This window comes from Manis pentadactyla, chromosome 6 (assembly GCF_030020395.1).
Source record: "Manis pentadactyla isolate mManPen7 chromosome 6, mManPen7.hap1, whole genome shotgun sequence".
NCBI classification, from domain to species: Eukaryota; Metazoa; Chordata; class Mammalia; order Pholidota; family Manidae; genus Manis; species Manis pentadactyla.
In genome coordinates this window covers 54,194,849-54,215,214 of record NC_080024.1, presented here as the reverse complement: position 1 = coordinate 54,215,214, position 20,366 = coordinate 54,194,849, and the positions used below count along the sequence as shown (strand labels likewise).

The window sequence follows — 20,366 nt, the reverse complement described above, 5'->3', positions numbered from 1 at the left end:
TGGTTACGAAGCTTTCTTTCTCCACTATCTCCTCTGTATGCAACAAACTTCCTTTGGTGAGTACACATTTTTATTGACATAAAAAGATTCTAGTATTTTAGTGTAAAAAGATTATTTACAATTAGGGCAGCAGGTTACTTAAATAATTCATATAATTATTATTCCAGTTGTGAATTTGCTTTTGTAATCTATTTATACATAAAATAATCCCCAACAATCTTATTTAGGCTATTATTTCACTTTCTTTATAGATAATACAGGCCAAACATCTTCATGAAGCATTTTCAAATGATCATACCATCTCTAAACTGGTGGTTTCCAAAGTATTAAGGGTTTACTGCATACATCTGTACAAATTTTTTCTTTCTTTCTTTCTTTCTTTTTTACCCTAAGGCCACAGTCCCATCCTGCCAAGAACATTAGAAAACTCCCAACCCACGGCCTCAGCCTACACCCAGCCGAGTCTACCCCCCGGGGTTAAGTTCACCCTTCTGGAACCTGGGGACCTCCAATTCTCTGTAGCTCCTCATTTAACCTATGGTAGGTTGTATTTTATCCAGAGTTTCTGAGTGTTTGAAGAATGTGTGTATGTGTGTGTTTGTATATGTCATATTTTAAATTTTTTAATGAAGATAACTATAGACTGCGTACCAAATTCCTAACCATTTTATGAGCAAAGTCTCAGAACTGAAGAAGAAATCACAAAGTCATGTGCATAAAATACACAAGTAAATTTTAATAAAAACTCTTTTAATTTAGTAAAAACTCTTTTAAATAATGATGCGGTTTCTTTCATCAGAGTAGGCAAACCAAGTGAAAAACAGTGTTCTTAATACTAGCTAAGTATATTTTTCTGATCCCTGAAGCTTAAGAACATTGTGCTAGATGTCCTATCCTGAGCAGTTTCTGCCTTAGCTATCTATAGACGGAAACTTCACTAGCTACTCTTATTGGTAGCAAAACAATTTAACAGCTGTTCCATCAAACAGCATAAACCATCTATTTATAAGCAGATAATTAGTCAAAAAGGCATCAAAATCCCAAGTCAGCTTAATAACTATTTAGCATTTATTACTGCACCTGGGGCTGTGCAGAAAATACATGAGTACATGTAAAATATATGTGAATACATACATAAGGATAGACATACATATACATATATGTATATAATACATGGGCACCTGTACATTACATACATTTTAATACCTGTCTTCAAGATATTTGCAATTTCTGGGGATGGAATGATATATGTAAATAATGTGGGCAAATGTTGAATGCATACATATCTCATTACTTCTTTTACATAAACCTCGATTTCCAAATTGATTTCATCTCTTTCTGAAAAACTCTCACATCCTCTTATATTCAAGCTCTTCTGTCTTATTAAAATCTCTGTCACCGTATTTTATTTTTAGCTGTCTGAATCATGTTTAATTATTAGGCATATCTGGGATGCTACTTATAAATCCTTCAAGGATCTCCAACTATTGTGATCTCTTCCTACTTAGAAACTAAGCCATGTTTCATTTATTCCTCACTAACGAAACTGAAATTTCTCTGGCTTCCATTGTAATATCAATTTTTTGTATATGGTGTTTTCCAATTGGTTTCTCATTTAATTAAAAATTAAAAGGCAAGCAAAGAAGCAGGAAAATTGATCCATAATGAGGATAAAAGTTAATCAGTCAAAATTGACCAAAATATGACAAAGATGATAGAAACAGTAGGCAAGGATGCTAAAACAGTTATTAGAATACAATACTATAAATGACATTATGCCAATAAATTCATCAACTAGGACATAACGAAAAATTTTCTAAAATAACCACAAACTACCAAATTGCAAAAAAAGTAGAAAACTGAATTTACAGTAAAAAGCTCCCACATAAAGAAAACTTCAGACCCAGATGGCTCTATTGGTGAATTGTGACAAACATTTAAGGAAATAATAATAGCTAATCTCTACAAATTTTCCAAAAAAGTAATCCCAAGTTATTCTAGGAGGCCAAAATTACTCTTATTAACAAAATTAGATGAAAACATTACAAGAAGAAGAAAAAAGGAGGAGAAGGAGAAAGAAAAGGAGGGAAGAAAATAGCAGCAGCAGCCACTGACCAATGAATATACCTCATGAACAAAAATATTAAAAATTCTTAATATCTTGGTAGATCAAACCCACAAATATATAAAAGAATACTGCATCATAAAAGAAATCCATCCCAAGAATGCAAGGTTGTTATAAAATTGAAACAATAATCAATGTAATTCACTACATTAGAGACTAAATAGGAAAGGCATATGATCATCTCAGTAAATACTCAGAGCATTTTGCAAAATCAAGCATCAATTGCTAATTGAAAACTCTTAGCATATTGGGAATAGAGGGGAGCTATATCACTGATAAAGTCTACAAAAATGTACTGCTAATGTAAATAATGTTAAAGGACTGAATATTTTCCTCCAAACATCAGGAATACAGTTTTATTCCCACCACAGCCAGTCATCATTGTACTGGATTTTTTAGCCAATGCAATAAGGCAAGAATAAAAAGCATCCAGATTAGAATAGAAGAAGTAACTGTCTTTCAAAACAAAGAAATAAGAGGCATCCAGATTGGCAAAGAAAAGGTAAAACTGTCCCTGTTTGCAAATGGCATGGTATTGCACATAAAAAACTCTAAAGAATCCACTCTAAAACTACTAAATCTAACATCTGAATTCAGCAAAGTTGTGGGATACAAAATTAACACAAAGAAATCTGTTACATTTCTATACACTAATGATGAACTAGCAGAAAGAGAAATCAGAAAAACAATTCCATTCACAATTGCATCAAAAAGAATAAAATACCTAGGAATAAAGCAAACCAAGGAAGTGAAAGACCTATCTGAAAACTACAAGAAATTCATGAGAGAAATTAAAGAAGATACCAATAAATGGAAGCACATCCCGTGCTCATGGATAGGAAGAATTAATACTGTCAAAATGGAAGCACTTTACAGATTCAATGCAATCCCTATCAAAATACTGACAGCATTCTTAAACAAACTAGAGCAAATAGTTCTAAAATTCATATGGAACCACAAAAGACCCCGAATAGCCAAAGCAATCCCGAGAAGGAAGAATAAAGTGGGGGAAATTATGCTCCCTGACTTCAAGCTCTACTACAAAGCCACAGTAATCAAGACAATTTGGTACTGGCACAAGAACAGACCCATAGACCAGTGGAACAGAATAGGGAGTCCAGATATTAACCCAAGCATATATGGTCAATTAACATACAATAAAGGAGCCATGGACATACAATGGGGAAATGACAGCCTCTCAACAGCTGGTGTTGGCAAAACTGGACAGCTACATGTAAGAGAATAAAACTGGATTATTGTCTAACCCCATAAACAAAAGTAAACTCGAAATGGATCAAAGACCTGAATGTAAGTCATGAAATGATAAAACTCTTAGAAGAAAACATAGGCAAAAATCTCTTGAATATAAACATGAGTAACTTTTTCCTGAATGCATCTCCTTGGGCAAGGGAAACAAAATCAAAATTGAACAAATGGGACTACATCATGCTAAAAAGCTTCTGTACAGCCAAGGACACTATCAGCAGAACAAAAAGGCATCTTAAAGTATGGGAGAATATATTTGTAAATGACATAGCTGACAAAGGGTTAACATCCAAAATATATAAAGAACTCATACACTTAAACACCCAAAAAGCAAATAATCCTACTAAAAAATGGATGGAGGATATAAACAGACACTTCTCAAAAGAAGAAATCCAGATAGCCAACAGGCACATGAAAAGATGCTCCACATTGCTAATTATCAGGGAAATCAAATTAAAACCACAATGAGATACCACCTCACACCAGTAAGGATGGTCAGCATCGAAAAGAATAGGAAAAACAAATGCTGATAAGGAAGTGGAGAAAGGGGAACTCTCCTACACTGCTGGTGGGAATGTAAACTAGTTCAACCACTGTGGAAAGCAATATGGAGGTTCCTCAGAAAACTAAAAATAGAAATACCATTTGACCCAGGAATTCCACTCCTAGAAATTTACCCTAAGAATGCAGGGTCCCAGTTTGAAAAAGATACATGCACCCCTATGTTTATCGCAGCACTATTTACAATAGCCAAGAAATGAAAGCGACCTAAGTGTCCATTAGTAGATAATGGATAAAGAAGATGTGGTACAGATAAACAATGGAATATTATTTAGCCATAAGAAGAAAACAAATCCTACCATTTGCAACAACATGGATGGAGCTAGAGGGTATTATGCTCAGCAAAATAAGCCAGGCGGAGAAAGACAAGAATCAAATGATTTCACTCATCTGTGGAGCATAAGAACAAAGCAAAAACTGAAGGAACAAAACAGCAGCAGACTCACAGGACCCAAGAATGGACTAACAATTGCCAAAGGGAAAGGGACTGGGGAGGATGGGTGGAAACAGAGGGATATGGGGAATAAGGGGCATTATGATTAGCACACATATTGTAGCCTGGAGGTCCGGGGAAGGCAGTATAGCACAGAGAAGACAATTAGTGATTCTAATAGCATCTTACTACACTGATGGACAGTGTCTGTAACGGGGCATGTGGTGGGGACCTGATATTGAGGGGAATCTAGTAATCACAATGTTGCTCATGTAATTGTATATTAATGATACCAAAATAAGAAATAAAAAAGAAGTAACTGTCTTTCTTCACAGACAACATGACTGGTTAAGTAGAAAATCTGATGGAAAATATCAAAAAGTTTCTAGATGTAATAAATGATTTTTTAAAGTTTGCCATATAGAAAAATGATAGAAAAATCAGTATCATTTCTATATACTAGTAATGGGCAATATGATATTAAAATGAAAAGCTGTACCCCAAACAATGTGAAATTCTTAGACATAACTATGACAACTTATGTGCAAGCCCTATACACTGAAAACTATAGAACATGGCTGAAAGGAATTGAAGTAGCCCCAAATAAATGGAGAGATGCACCATGTTCATGGACTGAAAGACAATATTGTATATATAAAGTTATAAAGTTAAACATGTGTATCTACCATATGACTCAGTCATTCTATTCTTGGTGGAGAGAAAAATAAGAATTGTACACAAACACTCACAGCAGCCTTTTTGTAAGAGCTCCAAACTGGAAATAACCCAAATGCTCATCAATGGGAAAATGAAAAACAGACTAAAGCATATCCATCCAAATAAGTTCTACATAGCAATACAAGGAATCAATTATTGATACAATGACAAGAGTGAATCTGTAATAATTATGCTGAGTGAAATAACATATGTGCATACAGAGTGATTACATTTATATAAAATTTTAGAAAACGCAAGCTATCCTTATAGTGACAGGAAGCAAATCAATGGCTGCCTAGGAATGGGGGAAGTGGAGATCAGGGAGGAAAAGAAGGGAAGGATTACAAAGGAGAGCAAGAGGACTTTCGAGGGTAACAGAAATGGTTGGTGATGGCTTCATAGGTGTATGTATATCTACACTTACCAAATTATAAGATTTAAAATTAAATATGTAATCAGAAAAAGGATACATGCTAAATAAATGCTTCTTTTACATACCTTCATTTTTCTTAACATTTATTAAAATACTTAAAATTCTAATATATAGTATCGAGAACTTGAAAAAATATGAAACTGCATTAAATTCTTAATAATCTTATCTCAGAGAGAATGACACTAGTCTTTGATAATTCTAAGACTTTTTAAATCAGCCTGAATATTATATACCGAACAGACTTTGATCTTAGCTTTTTGGAGTGACTTCCTTACCTTCTAGTGATCAGAACACTTAAAAGAACACAGAAATGAAAATAGAAACACCATCTTTGAAAATAATTGGTTTATCCTGTGATTCAATCAAGCATTTGCAGAAGAAAAACAATTTTTACCTTTGAACAAAGAGTACTGAGCTGTAGAAAGAGATTGAATATTTTTTAATTCAAATATAGATCTGCCACTTTCCAACCAAAAAAAATACTATATAATGATGTAGCTTTCATAACAAGTACTTCAAATACTGTAAGGTTACCTTTTAAGATATTGCTATGACCTATATAACTAAGAATATTCTCATACTGAAAAATCCTGTGTGTCTATGTATGGCTTTATTAATTCTAGGATATAAAATGCTCAGAATATCTCAAGCCTATAAAGTATGAATAATAAATAAGCTAATAAATGAAACTTAAAGGAGATTTGATAATCATTATGTTCATATCAAGGTCCCCATTTGTGATCTGATTGAAATACAAAAGTGAGAAGGATATGGCTATAAGAATATCATGCTATGAAGCAGAAGTAAATCTGAAAGAGTAACAGATAGAAACATTAACATTAAAATATGGCCATAAACAGGAGTGCACAAAAACACACAAATAGGGACTATCTGAACAAGAACTACAATAATTTTCGGTAAATTCTGCTTGCCTCTGATGTTAACATGATGTAAAAAATGATAATAAGTCATTAAATAATGAGATTGTCTTGTCTACTCTGTAGGTCAATGCTTAGGAAATTAAATTCGAACCTAAGTAAAAAGGAAAACTTAACAGATTTACACTCTTTTAAAGACATTCTTCTTTCACATTTCAAGCAAATGTTGTAACTGTACAGCTCCTTGATACCTTTATTTTGTGGGATAAATAATTCCTCCAACAATTGATATCACTGAATAAAATGGAAGCAACTGTATGGCAAGTATTATTAGCTTTTAAAATATGATTATTTTCTATATTTAAAGAAGATAGTTCTATTAAGATGGAGAATATGTGATGGAAAAGTTTCTTTTTTTTTAAGTTAAAAGGAATATATAATTATTCCCCCTCTTCTTCCAATATCACAATTTAGGAAAGCTATTTAACACTGTGCTTCAGGAGTAGCCCTTTTATTACAGAAATGGACATTGCATAAGTCCCAGCACCCTGAAGAATTCCTTTTAAGTACAGAGAAACAAAAACTCAAGTAGTTAGAAATGTTTTCAAGATCGATTTTTTTCCTCCTTGTAGGCAAAAGAACAGTAAGACCGTACTGACTGTAAGGAAGGAACCAATCATTTGTGCCTGATTAATGTTACCCCTCCATGATACTATGGGCTATGTGGACTCAGTATTATCTTTAAAAGGTTAGTATTAATTATAATAAATATACATATTAAATATATATGTAAATATATAAAAACTCATTTAGTTAAATACATAAATATATATAATAGGTTTATACATTTATAAAATATAATGTTTTATAAAACATATTCATTTATAAAATATATTTATACATTACATGTATATTTGTATATTTTTAAATACATATTCAGATCTCTGTATTCTGACAAAGATAAGGTAGTGACTTTCACCTACAAGTAAGTCATTTATTTAAGCCAGGGAAGAAACATTAGGAATAGGGAGTGCACACAGCACCGCGTGAGAACAGGTGAGCATTTCATGTCAATCTCTTGGATCTCGGAAAGCACACATGTAGCCTTGAACTCAGGTAGCCACTCTGCACTAAGCTCCTTTTATCTGTCCCTCCAGACCCACTGTTCTGGGCTCCACCCTGCTCCCTGTCCTCAGAGGGGCATCTAGAGACTACGGCAGGCAACCAGTTGGGTTGCACAACTGGGAAGCATCAGCACGAGTCGGTAGCGGGGGCAGAAGAGTGAAGTCGGCGTCATATTGTTCTCTTCTCCCAGAGAGTCGCTACTCCCAGGAGGTCATTTGTTACCCCGCAGAGTTCTCTTTCCAGCTCTTCCTGCTATCATGAGGGTATCACACCTGCGCAGCTCCCGGTTACTAGCCCAGATGTACTGAATTATCCTGGCAGTTCCCTACAATTGTCCAACTGTAAATACTCCCTTTATTAATTGCTTCTCAAAATACCCATTTTGACTATGCTGTATTTTTTGCTTAACTTATTTCACACCTCCTGCAATGCCATCCCCTCATGCTAGAGACTTTCAGTACAGTTCTAAGGAGTGCTGAAGACTGTGGAGACAGGGCTTTAAAGTGAGTGGGGGCTCACCCTACATATATGTACCTTTTTCCTGGTATTCATGGAGAGGACTAATACACTGGAGAGCTTCCAGTTTTCTGTAGTGATCAGCATTAGAATGAGCTCTGGTCCATGGAAATGGCACAAAATGTTGAGAATCAGCTGCTTCATAGGAAACGCAAGAGAACCATGGAATCAAATTGCCACTCTCACACTGGAGGAGCAGGATTCTTGAAAGGGGTGTTTATGGCAGACGGATGTTGATTGTCAGGTCGGAGAATGTGTGGTATAATTTTTAAAATTAAAAAGAAAGAAATAGGCAAAAGGAGATTTGAAGTTTGCATTTAATCCTGATAGATTAAAAAATGCCTTTATTACTGTTCACCCCTGAAACATATTAACATAAAGGGATTGAAAAGGTAAAAAAAAAGCTACAAGGAAATAAAACAGGAAAGATAATAGAGAAAAGTTTGTAACACATTTTTGGAAAAATTAAATAGTGAGACATGGTAATAGGCTTAGTAGATACCAAGAAAGACAACAATGCAAAGTGCTTGCAAAGGATGATTGCAGAGAAAAGCAAGACAATATCCAGAGAGCAACAAAACAGCTGAGGAGGTAGGGACACCCAAGATCTTTTAATTCAGAGATCTGCCTTCAGGCTCAAAACAGGAGGGTGATAATCCTTTCAGAGCCTTCAGATTCCTCCTTCCACCTAAGTAGCTGGAACTATCTTAACCTATCCCTATAGCAAACCAGGAAAGTAGGCAAGACTGCCAGATTGAAAATGTGGGGATTAAATGAAAGTCAGAATGCTGAATGATGATACCCCAGGTTCCTTCTTCCCACCTATTTGCAAAATGGAAATTGGGGGATTCCCTGCTGGGGAGACTGAAAGGCCCTAGAGAACGAAATTTTAGAAACAAAGAGTTCACAACTTGCTTACCCTTCAGTAAAGCCCAGCAGATGACAAGCATCACCTACATATAGAGAGATTCTAACCACTTTTCAGAGCTACATTCTTTAATATAAATGGCTGTCAATGGTGAAAAAGCATTGAAGGATAACCTCCAATATGAAAGACATAGGCAAATATAAACAAAATAAAGAAACTTGGGGGAAACAAAATTAATATAGAGACCAAATAAAATCCTTGAAAAAAAATTTCTGAGAAAAGCAAGAGAAGAATTCACCTATGAAATAAAAACAGATGCTATTTTTTAAAATGGAGTAAATGGTGGTGAAAGAACTCTTGGAAATTAACACTAATGAGTTACATAAAAATGTCGACAGAATAGGTAGAAGAAAAAGTCTCAGTGAACAAAAAAGCACAGAAAGATGGATAGAAGAATAGTAAAGATAAGAAAATAAGAGGGCCAGTTCTGGAGATCTAATATCCATCTAACCAAAGTTTTAGACAGTGTTAATAGAGTAATAGAGGAAATTATCAAAGAAAAATCAACTTCATTTTGAAGGGTACATTTCACAGGCATGCAACCTCATAGACACACAGGATCTTGTGTTTAGAAGGACCCCACCCCTGGTATAGTGCTATGCTGTCACAAGCTTGAAATTCTTAATAATTTTTTAACAAGAAGCCCCGTATTTTCAGTGTTGCACTGGGCCCTGTACATTATGTAGTGGGTCCTGGGTTCAACCTAGAGTTATATATTCAGCCAAACTACAAACAAGTTTGAAGAAAGAATAAAAGCATTTTCAGATATTGAGTTACTTCAAAAATTGACTTCCCATGCACTTTTTCCAGAAGGCACTGGGAGGTGCAGCTGGCCACAACAAGGACGTGACAGGAAATTGAATACAGGTAAGTAAAGAAGGGAGGCGTCCAGGCAAGATACAGCCCACCTAGGAATTAACTGACCTAGATTGAAGTAGGAGTGCAGAGGGAAGGAAATAGGATGGAGGTTTCTAGGAAAAAAAATGAAACTGATAAACAGTGGAACTGAAAGGATGCTTGAAATTTTGTTTTGACCGATCATTTGAGCATTTAAAAATTAAAATGTAATTATGAAATCAAAGAGGAAGAAAAGTACAAGATAGGAAAGTCATGTGATTGATACTATCTGATTGACAAGTAATATTTACAAATCACACTGCTATAACCACTAGTGACTTAAAAACAAATTAAGGTACAATATAGCTCTTGAGAAGATAAGGGTAAGGAAGTGAGTGAAGTAATTGTATAAGCACTATTCCTCTACTATCATCATGGATATCAACTGATAAAGTCTGAAATCGATAAATCAAGAAATACTAAAAGCATATAATTTGGAAATATGCTTTAAAAAGAACTAAAGAGAACTAAACCATTGAGATTATTTGCTTCTAGGAAACTGCTGTTTTTTGGTTAGTAATAAAACAAATTTTAATGACAAAATCCCTTTTTAAAAGTACAGTGTTCATATATTGCTCATAAGACAAGTAACAACTTAGAAGTCAGGTCCTTTACGTAGTTTTGGAATCACTGGCAATGACAATTTTAAATGACTGAAAAAATAACAAGATGTCAACATTCATCTTTAATTGAAAGCAAAGAAAAACTTGGAAAAGGTACAAAGAATTTCAGTCATGAGTTTATGGTTATGTTGAACTCCAGTTGTTCTAGGCTTTTTAGACACACAGTGAAGCCAAGAGAAAGAAAATTTCACATGAAAATTAAATATAAATCTGTTTATCACATGTTCCATGCTCATGAATGAAACTGACTTAGAACAGGCACATATGTTTCAGATTTGAGTTAGACACATAAAAGAAAATGTATATTGTGAAAAAGAGAAGGAGAGATACAGAGAAATAATATAAAACATGAGAAGACTGAATTATAATGGCTGAGTTTTGTACATACTTTTTGCAAAACCAGAAAAAGAAGAAAAGTATATTGAGTAGTGCTACAAAAGTCAAATTAGGATGTGGTTTAGAAAGAACCAAAGTGAGTAGATAAGTTGGGTGGGGTAAAGAACACTATGACACTGGGGTGCTCCTGAAGCAGTAGGGCTATAAACCAGCAAAGTCTTACTATATTGGCTGAGTAAAGCCATCTCAGTACCACTTCCACCAAAAATAACAAAGGAATGTTTACAAGTGGGCTTAGGACATTTACTCTTCATTTATGCAGTAACATGTACCAGCAGACTTCAAAAATACACTAGAAGAGAAGGAAAATCATATTAAAATAGATTTTTTAAAGAAATATGCATACAAAAATAAAACTATGGAAAGAAAAGTCAACATGGAATTATTCCAATTACAATAGATTACACAACATAAGAAAACCTAATAAGCAGAAATATTCCCATGGCAGACACTATCACATCCTATCAGGAAGCAAAGAAGTAGAGAAGTCCTCTTGTTACTCCTTTTCTTTTTTTATTGAAGTAAAGTGGATATACAATCTTCTTATTACTCTTAACACTCAGAGATAGGAAAACTGGGGTCAATGAAAGGAGAGTCTCTTGAAAGTGCTATCCCTTTGTGAGGGCAGAATTTGTGGCATAATAAGCAACCAAGATTAGCACAAATTGATTGAGAAGATGTACTTATTACAAAAGTTATTGTATGTATTAAAACATTGTTTTAGCCTAATTTGAATGATTTTCTCTCTCTCTCATCCTCTGTGTGTCTGTCTGTCTCTTTCCACATGTAAATGAATACTCTGGGTTTACAGGCACCACTAAATTTGGATGACAAAAAGTAAATGCTTTTTGAACCAGTCATAACTTCTTATTGATTCCTTCATTATTAATAATTTAAACAAAATTGCACATGTTCAATTCATATTTGCATGAATCATGATTTACCTTTTTGAAAAATGTATTTTAACTAAAGTACTACAAATATATTTATCAGGAATCCTTTCATAAAAATTAGTACTTTCTTCATTACTCAGTTCCCCTCTATGTTCTGTTCACTGGAGACATCTACTTCTAAATATTTTGGTTACTTTTTTCTGTTTTTTTTTTTTTCTCCACACTTTAAAATAATACACAGTTGATCCCTAAACAACACAGGTTTGAACTGTGTAAGTCTACTTTTATGTGTATTTTTTCAATAAATACTGTACAGTACTATAAATGTATTTTTCTTATTATTGTCTTAATAACATTTATCTCTAGCTTACTTTATTATAAGAAGAATACCATATATAATATAACATACAAAATATATGTTAATTAACTGTTTATGTTATCAGTAACATTTCCAGTTAGCAGAAGGCTATTAGTAATTAAGCTTTGGGGGAGTTAATAATTAAATGTGGATTCTGACTACATGGTGGATCTACACTCCTTAACCCTTGCATTTTTCAAGGGTCAACTGTACTTATTTTTCTGTTTCCTGATTTATTGATATTGGCTACTACCTATTGGCTTTCTGTTATGATAGATAAGGATTCAGGTGTTTTACATGTCTGACTGACTATTTTACCTTACCCTAAGTTCCCAATACAGTTCTGTACTACTCTTAATCAATAATCACTGTTCAATAGGATATGTTCCAAAGGAAAGAAACAAGATTAAATCCCAAGGAAAAAATCCTTAATGAAATGGAGATAAGTAATTTATCTGTAAAGAGTTGAAATAAATGGTTATAAATATGCTCACCAATATTGGGAGAAGAATGAATGAACACAGAGAGAACTTCAAAAAAGAGATAAAAAATATAAGAAAGTACCAAATGGAAGTCACAGAGCTGAAGAATATAATAACTGAACTGAAAAATACACTAGAGGGGTTCAACAATAAACTAGTGACAAAAGAAAGAGTCAGTGACCCAAAACACAGGGTGGCTAAACTTACCCAAATAGAGCAGCAAAAAGAAAAAGGAATTATAAAAGTGAAGGTAGCTTAAGGGTCCTATAGGACAACAATCAAGCAGAACAACATTTGCATAATAGGGGTCCCAAAAGGAGGAGAGAGAAAAAGGGGAAGAAAATTTATTTAAAGAAATAATGGCTGAAAACTTCCCTAACTTGGGAAGGGAAACAGACATCCAGATACAGGAATCCCAGTTAGTTCCAAATAAAATGAACCCAAAGAGATCCATACCAACACATTATAATTAAAATGTCAAAAGTTAAAGATAAAGAATCTTAAGTCAGCAAGAAAAAAAAAAAACTCATGATATGCAAAGGAACCCCCTTAAGACTATAGGCAGATTTTTTTCAGCAGTAACTTTGCAGGCCAAAATGGAGTGGTACAGTATATTCAAAGGGATGAAAGCAAAACACTTCCAACCAAGAATATTCTACCCAGCAAGCTTATCAGTCAGAATTGCAGGAGAGACAAGAGCTCTCCAGGCAAGCAAAAACTAAAGCTCACCACCATTAACCTGGCTTTATAAGAAATGCCAAAGGGACTTCTTTAGGCTGAAAAGAAAGAGCACTAATTAGTAACAAGAAAATATATTAAAGTAAACATCTCATTGGTAAAAGTAAACATATAGTAAAGTTAATGGTCAAATCATTTAGAAAGCTACCATGAAGTGACATCAACATCACTAATTATCAGTGAAATCCAATGCAAAACCACAATGAGCTACTATCTTACAACTGTCAGAATGGCTATTATCAAAAAGATAAAAAATAACAAGTGTTGTCAAGGAAGTGGAGAAAAGCAAACCCTTGTGCACTGTTGATGAGATTGTAAATTGGTGCAGCCACTACAGAAAACAATGTGGAGCTTCCTCAAAAAAACTCAAGACAGAACTACCATATGATCCAGTAATTCCACTTCTGGGTATTTAAGGAAAACAAAAACACTAATCCAAAAGATACATGCACCCATATGTTCATGCAGCATTAATCACAGTAACCAAGATACAGAAACAACCTAAGTATACATCAATTGATGAATGAATAAAGAAGATGTGATTGAGGTATATTTGTACACACACACAGGAATACTACTCAGCTATGAAAAGGAAAGAAATCTTGCTATTTGTGACAACATGGATAGACTTTGAGGGTATTATGCTAAGTGAAATGGTCAGACAGAGAAAAACAAATAGTGCATGATTTCATTTATATGTGGAACCTGAAAAATAAAACAAATGACAAAATAAGACAAAGATGCAGAAAACTGATTGGTGGTCACCAGAGTGAGGTGGAAGTGGAGGGAAGGTGAAATTGAAGGAGGGTGTCAAGAGGCACAACCTTCCAGTAATAAAATAAATAAGTCACGAGGATGCAATGTACAGCATTACATGAATATAGTCAATAATATTGTATTGCATATTATGTACCTTTACATGGTGATGAGGGAAACTAGACTTATTGTGGTGATCATTTTTTAAATATACAAATATGAAACATTATACTGTACACCTGAAATTAATATAACATTATATGTCAAGTACACCTGAAAAAAATCAGTGTTTACAGTTTTATGATCATACAAGTAATGCTCATTACATGGCCAAATAGTGTATGAAGATTGTATTTCCATTCCTAGATTTTTAAACATTTCCTTTAGTTATTAAGTACCTCACTTTTTGCTACCATTATTTTCTCTTTGTCCATTTGAAATGTTTCCCCCAAATCCCATTTATATCTGTCAAATATCAATCAGCAAGTCTCCCTTTTATTCTGTAGACCTCCGTCTTTGTATTCTGGCTTACAACTGGATGAGTTGCTCTCTGGGTCTGAAACACAGCTGTCATCCCAAGACCTCCTTTGGCCACACTCCTTTATGGTATGGATCCTGTTTCTGGATTTTGTAACTATCTCTTTTCTGAATTCTCCCCTGTTTTGCTGGAAAGGACACATTCTCCTGGAGTTTCCAAGAAAGTGTGCATGTGTCATGAATCTGAATCTCTGAATACTAAAAATCTTTGTTCTTTCTTCTCATTTGATTGACAGTTTGACAGAGTATCCTAAATTGAGATGCATTTTCTCTTAAAATTTGAAAACTTGGCTTCAATTCTTCTGCTTTGGGGAGTCCTCTCTTGGTCACTCTATTCTGCTCTATTCCTCCTGTTTAAATGTTTCCAAAATTCATTAAAATATCCTATTCTAAAATGCCTTTTCTTTTTTACTCTTTGAGTTCTTGGGCTCATAAAAATTTTATTCTTGTACTATCATTTTAGGGGGTATCTCAAGTGAGAGAAAGAATAAATACATGTGACAATATTCATTCAAAAGTAAGAATATTTTCTTACTGCCTAACTAAATCAGCAAAAAGAAGATAATGAGGTGTAGCTAAGATGAAAACTTGTTTTTGATGAAGTACCTAAATAACTGAGCAAAAGAATAGTAATGAAGCAGGAAATTTACATGGCTGGCACAAAAGTGCATTTACCATTTGGTACTGAAAAAGTATACAGTAATTTTTACAAATAGAAGATAATCTGTCTTTTTCTGGGGCAGAAATAATGATTGGAGATACAAGGAAAAAAGGATTACAGCTGAAAGTTCATTTAGATAGTAGGAAGAATTGAGTTTAATCTAGAAACTAGAAACTCAGTCTCTTGATTTGCAAGTAATTCCATCATTTTTCCACTTCATTACTCCCATCCACCCCCACATAACTATTAAGATTCAAGGAGACATATTCTAAGAGAGTCTTTATACTCTAAAATGTATGAGTCATTTTCACTTGTTAATTTTACCATTAATTTTCTGTCTTCATCAGTTACTTTAGCATTTTTATTTGAAGGTGTGATACTCTCTCAAGCTCTGTAACACAGATACTGGTTTTCTACTGCAATTTGGTTTTAAAATGTCCCAGGAAAAAATCACGCTGAAGAATGTTATAATGAGTATTTTGCCTCTGTGATACTTAAAAAACATTGCTTTTCAAAGGAACTACTTAAAACAAGCCTGTGGAACAAATGGGCATGCAACTTTAAAACGATGACAATAAAGTAGCCACTTAATGTCTTGAACCCCTGTCTGAATGCTAACCACATGGATTGGAAGACTCGGTCCGAACTCCAGTCATCAGTTGCCCCACGGATGAGACAGGTGCTGAGCAGGTGTAACCGCCGCTAAGAAAGGGAAACAGTTACACATACACAGGACATTCTAGTTGCCATGTGATTTTACAGCCAGAGCAGAACTGAAGAAATCAGTGAAGTGTGACAAAGGTCAATATGTCCAAAAATTAGGTTGTAAAAATGTTATTACTTTTTTAAACTACCTCTTTCAATGGCTGCTTAGACTGTTGTACACTCAAGAGTCAGCAAGTGAATATTGACCAAAGGGGAAATTGTTTTTCATGCAGTGAACAAGCAGATGGTCAATTCAGCTTGTAACATAGCTGCCAAATGTTTTTCAGTTTGACATTAAATGTAGTTGATAGATTTTAATGAAATAAAATCTTTAGACTAAAATGTTGAAGGAAAGAAAGCAGTTCATAATGGACATAATTTTTATATGTTTACTATTGACCACCTAGGTTATTACCCCAGTACCTGTGATTTTCAGTCATCTGGAACAGCATCACATCCAACATAGGGATGCTGTTATTATTACTGTAATTGGGATCTTAGTACCACTCTGTTCAATATTTAGATGAGAGTAGGCCCATCCAGTTAACTCTGGTGACTCAATTTACTCACCTCCATTGCTCCTACAGAAGAGTTTTAGCCATATCTTTACCTCTCTAACCAACACTGTCCTCACGTGTCCTCACTGCCTTCTTGCTCCTGAGTCCTGTCCTCTAATTATTCCCTACTATGTAAGTCTTCCTCCACTACCCATGCTCGGCTAGGTCTTGGCTATTTCTCTGCTCCATGGAGAAGTCACTGCACCCATTTTTTAAAGATAACTTTATTGGATATCTTTGACATATAATATATATTTATATTTAAGGTATACAATTTGATGTTTTGATATACACATGCATTGTGAAAAGAGCAGCACAATTGAGCTAAAGTACTTATCCATCACTTTTACATAGTCACCATTTATGTGTGTGTGTGTGTGTGTGTGTGTGCATGATAAGATTTAAGATTTATCCTCTTAGCAAATTTTAAGTATACAATACAGTATTGTTAACTGTCAGCTTAATATACATATACTTTTTAGTTGATAACCTTTCCTCTATCTCCTGCCCTGACTTTAACTATCTGCCCTCAGAAATACTTTCTAAGTGGATGAAATTCATCCATTTGAATTAATTAGGCTTATAGGTGTCCTTGTTACTGTTACATCCAGCTTGCAGTAACCTTAAATCAAGATTACAAAAATTCAGCACAAAAGTATCCATTCTCACCATATTTCAACTTTGAGTTTCACTGCATACGACGTACCTCAGGATCCTAATACTGATGGCCCCGCACACTCATATCTTCTTTCATATACTACTATTGAAGATTTGTGTTAGTTGTATATGTATATGTGAGTGTGTATGTAGTGTACACACACAATTCCAATAATCAGTATTATTTCCCTACATATACCAATAATTTAATTGGATTTTTAAAATACATGTTTAACCCAGTATATGAATATATAGTATATATATATGTCTTTTGGAATAATAAATTTCTTAGGCCTAAATTTTCATTGGCAATCACATTAGTTTGATAAGCTATTAAAAATTTATCTGAAGATTATAAAATTTATTCAATCCTTATGAAAACCCTAATGAAATATTCTCAGTTTAAAAGTGAGAACACTGAGGCTTAAGAGTTTTAACTAACCTGTTCACATCTAAATAGTTGAATAAAAGAGGCATATTTAAAATAACTTCATATTTCTCAGAAATCCATGCTTTTTCTTCTATAACAAGGTGAAAAAAAGACTAAGATTATGCTTAGCAGATACTTTAAATATTGATCAGTGTCAATAAGCAATAGGGAAGAAATATTTTTTCAAACCCTTGCAGTTTAAACTTTTAACCTTGATGTAATCATTCCTAAGGATTAGCAAAATAAAAAATACTAGACATGTATTCTGTGTCCACAAATATATAGCCAAGTAATCCTATACTTAGTAGCAAATGGTCACCTATATGGTATGATTATAGTGATTCAGATTAAATTATTCAACCACCAAATATTTCCACCAATAATACAATACATTATTCTTGAACTAGTATCCTTTGAGGAGTCTACCTTATCAGTATGAGAACATAGTTTTGAGATGAAGTTTTACACATACACATGCATAAAACTTATAACTCAGTGAGAGCCTTCAATAAGTGATGCATGACACAAACTGTTAGATTTGAGAAAATGATAAAACAATATAGGGCTCTGTCTGGGTTTTTGATATTATTTACTTTTGAACCTTTTTTTCTCTCTTTTCAACTGTTAATTCAAAGAAAGTCATGAGTGACTGTTAGTTTAACAAGGAAAGACACAGATCTTCAGTTTTTCTGGAAGGAAACAAAACACACAGCCATCCAGAAGAAAAGAAATCATTCTTGGGACCTGGAGTCCAGACCCCAAAAGACGGAAAAGAGCATCACTGTAACTTAGTTTTTGTTTTGACAAAAATCTGATTACTGTAAAGTCAAAGTCAGACAGCGAGAATGCTTTTGATCAAATTAGTGGTAACAAGAACTCCATGGCAACACACCCACGCTTGTGAAAAGCATCATGGCTCTTTGAAAAATTGTACGTAGTCAAACCCCATTTTAACATCTTGCTCTAAGGATGGTGCAAAATGTCAGTGACACCTGAGACCTAATGTCCCTTAGGATTACTTGGACATTAGCAGCTCAGTGAGGTGGTTCTGCTATAATAGGCGTTACTAGGATCAAGTACATACCCTCTTTTCTCCTAGGTACACACTGGATTGGGTCCCAGCTTCCAAGCAGATAGTGATATGACAACCCTGGTCTGTCCTACTGCAGGCAAGCATATGAGACTGGGAGTTCAATAGGCTGTAAGGTATAGAGGTGGCTCATGTGGAAGAACATAGGCTTGTGCTCCTAGAAGGGTTGAGACCTCACTGAGGCCTCATTGTCTGTGACTTTGAATTCTAGTTTGAGGAATTTGGGTCTTATATTACATGAGGGATTTTAGGAATGGTCACGATGAAAGCAGTTTTTGGTAGGTTTATTTGGCTTAATTCTTAGCTGAGAAAATCTTAAATCCAAAATAATATTTATACGTAACTAGTAAATGGCTGAATTTGAGAATTTCAGTGACTGATGCATCACTGAGAGTTTAATTAGATGACTGAGAATTATAATACAAAATTAGTACATAAAATCAAATTGAGCAAACTCACAAAGAATCACTGGCTAATTTTAAGAATCATTAGATAATTGGTTATATTCATTATCTTTGCTACAATGTACATAAAATATATTTTGAAGAGAAATAAATATAAATTGTATTTCATTATAATGTTATTGATTAGGAGAAATACAACAAATTGCTGCTTTAATGGAACATGTGAACTAACATTTTTCAGAAAAAAAAGGAAAAAATCAGACTTATCTACCTAAGCCAACAGGAAATACAGATAAGTGGTGATTTTTTAAAATACAGACATACTATGAAATCCTCTTTCTCCTAGAGTTTTAATCATCCTATATAAAGCCTTTTGTCATAAACATATAAACATGTTGAATGTTTTCTCATCCTGGAAATAAAATAATTGCTAGCACTTAAGAAGTATTTACATTGTGTCAGAAACTGCTTTAAGTGCTTTACATATATTAGTTCATTAAATCTTAAATCAATCCTATGAAGCAATTTACAGTTATCTTGATTTTATAATGAGGAATCTGAGATCCCAGGAGGTTAAGTACCTTGGTCAAGGGTCACACCACTAGTCGATAGTTTCTCAGGTAGTCATGCAGTCTTACTACTGTACAAATTACCATGTTATCCTCACTCCCCTTTAGCTACTCTCCCTGTACTTTTTCTGCCTTCTCTTCATTGTCAAAATTCCTCCCCAAATAGTCATATTCTTACCTCTGATTTAGTCCTCAGAGCCTGCCTTCTACCTGGACTATGGCATTGCAACTACTCTTGCCTATGCCATTAAAACTTCTTCAGGGCTACATTTAAGGATACTCTTTGGCCCTTATGCTTCTCAAACTCTCTGCAGCATGTGTTACTTCTGAACAGTCTTTGGAATGTTATTCTTTCTTGTTTTCTCTGGCATTATCTTTTTAAGTTGAAATATTATTAATATACAATCTTACGCTGGTTTCAAGTATACAACACAGTAGTTCAACAGTTACCCATATTATTAAATCCTCATCCCCAACTAGTGTGGTTGCTGTCAGCATAGGAAGATGTTACAGAATCATTGGCTATATTCTCCCTGTTGTACTACTATCCCTGTGGCTAACTTATATTATGATTGAGAATTTTTGTGTCTCTGGCATCATCTTATCTTTGGTGTGCTAAAGTATTTTTCCT

The 20,366-nt window shown here is 34.1% G+C and overlaps 1 protein-coding gene across 7 annotated transcripts in view; it reads right to left on the bottom strand.

Annotated features, from left to right (window-relative positions):
* The window catches only part of PDE1A (phosphodiesterase 1A), a 346,655-nt gene that overhangs the window by 89,636 nt on the left and 236,653 nt on the right, over window positions 1–20,366 (bottom strand). Inside the window, exon 1 of one of the 7 annotated variants that reach the window (XM_057503824.1) lies at window positions 8,073–8,091. The exons of the other annotated variants lie outside the window; for them this stretch is intronic. The gene's annotated coding sequence lies outside the window, so the exon portion shown is untranslated. Of the gene's footprint in view, window positions 1–8,072; window positions 8,092–20,366 lie in introns of those variants that run through there. 7 annotated transcript variants of the gene reach the window in all.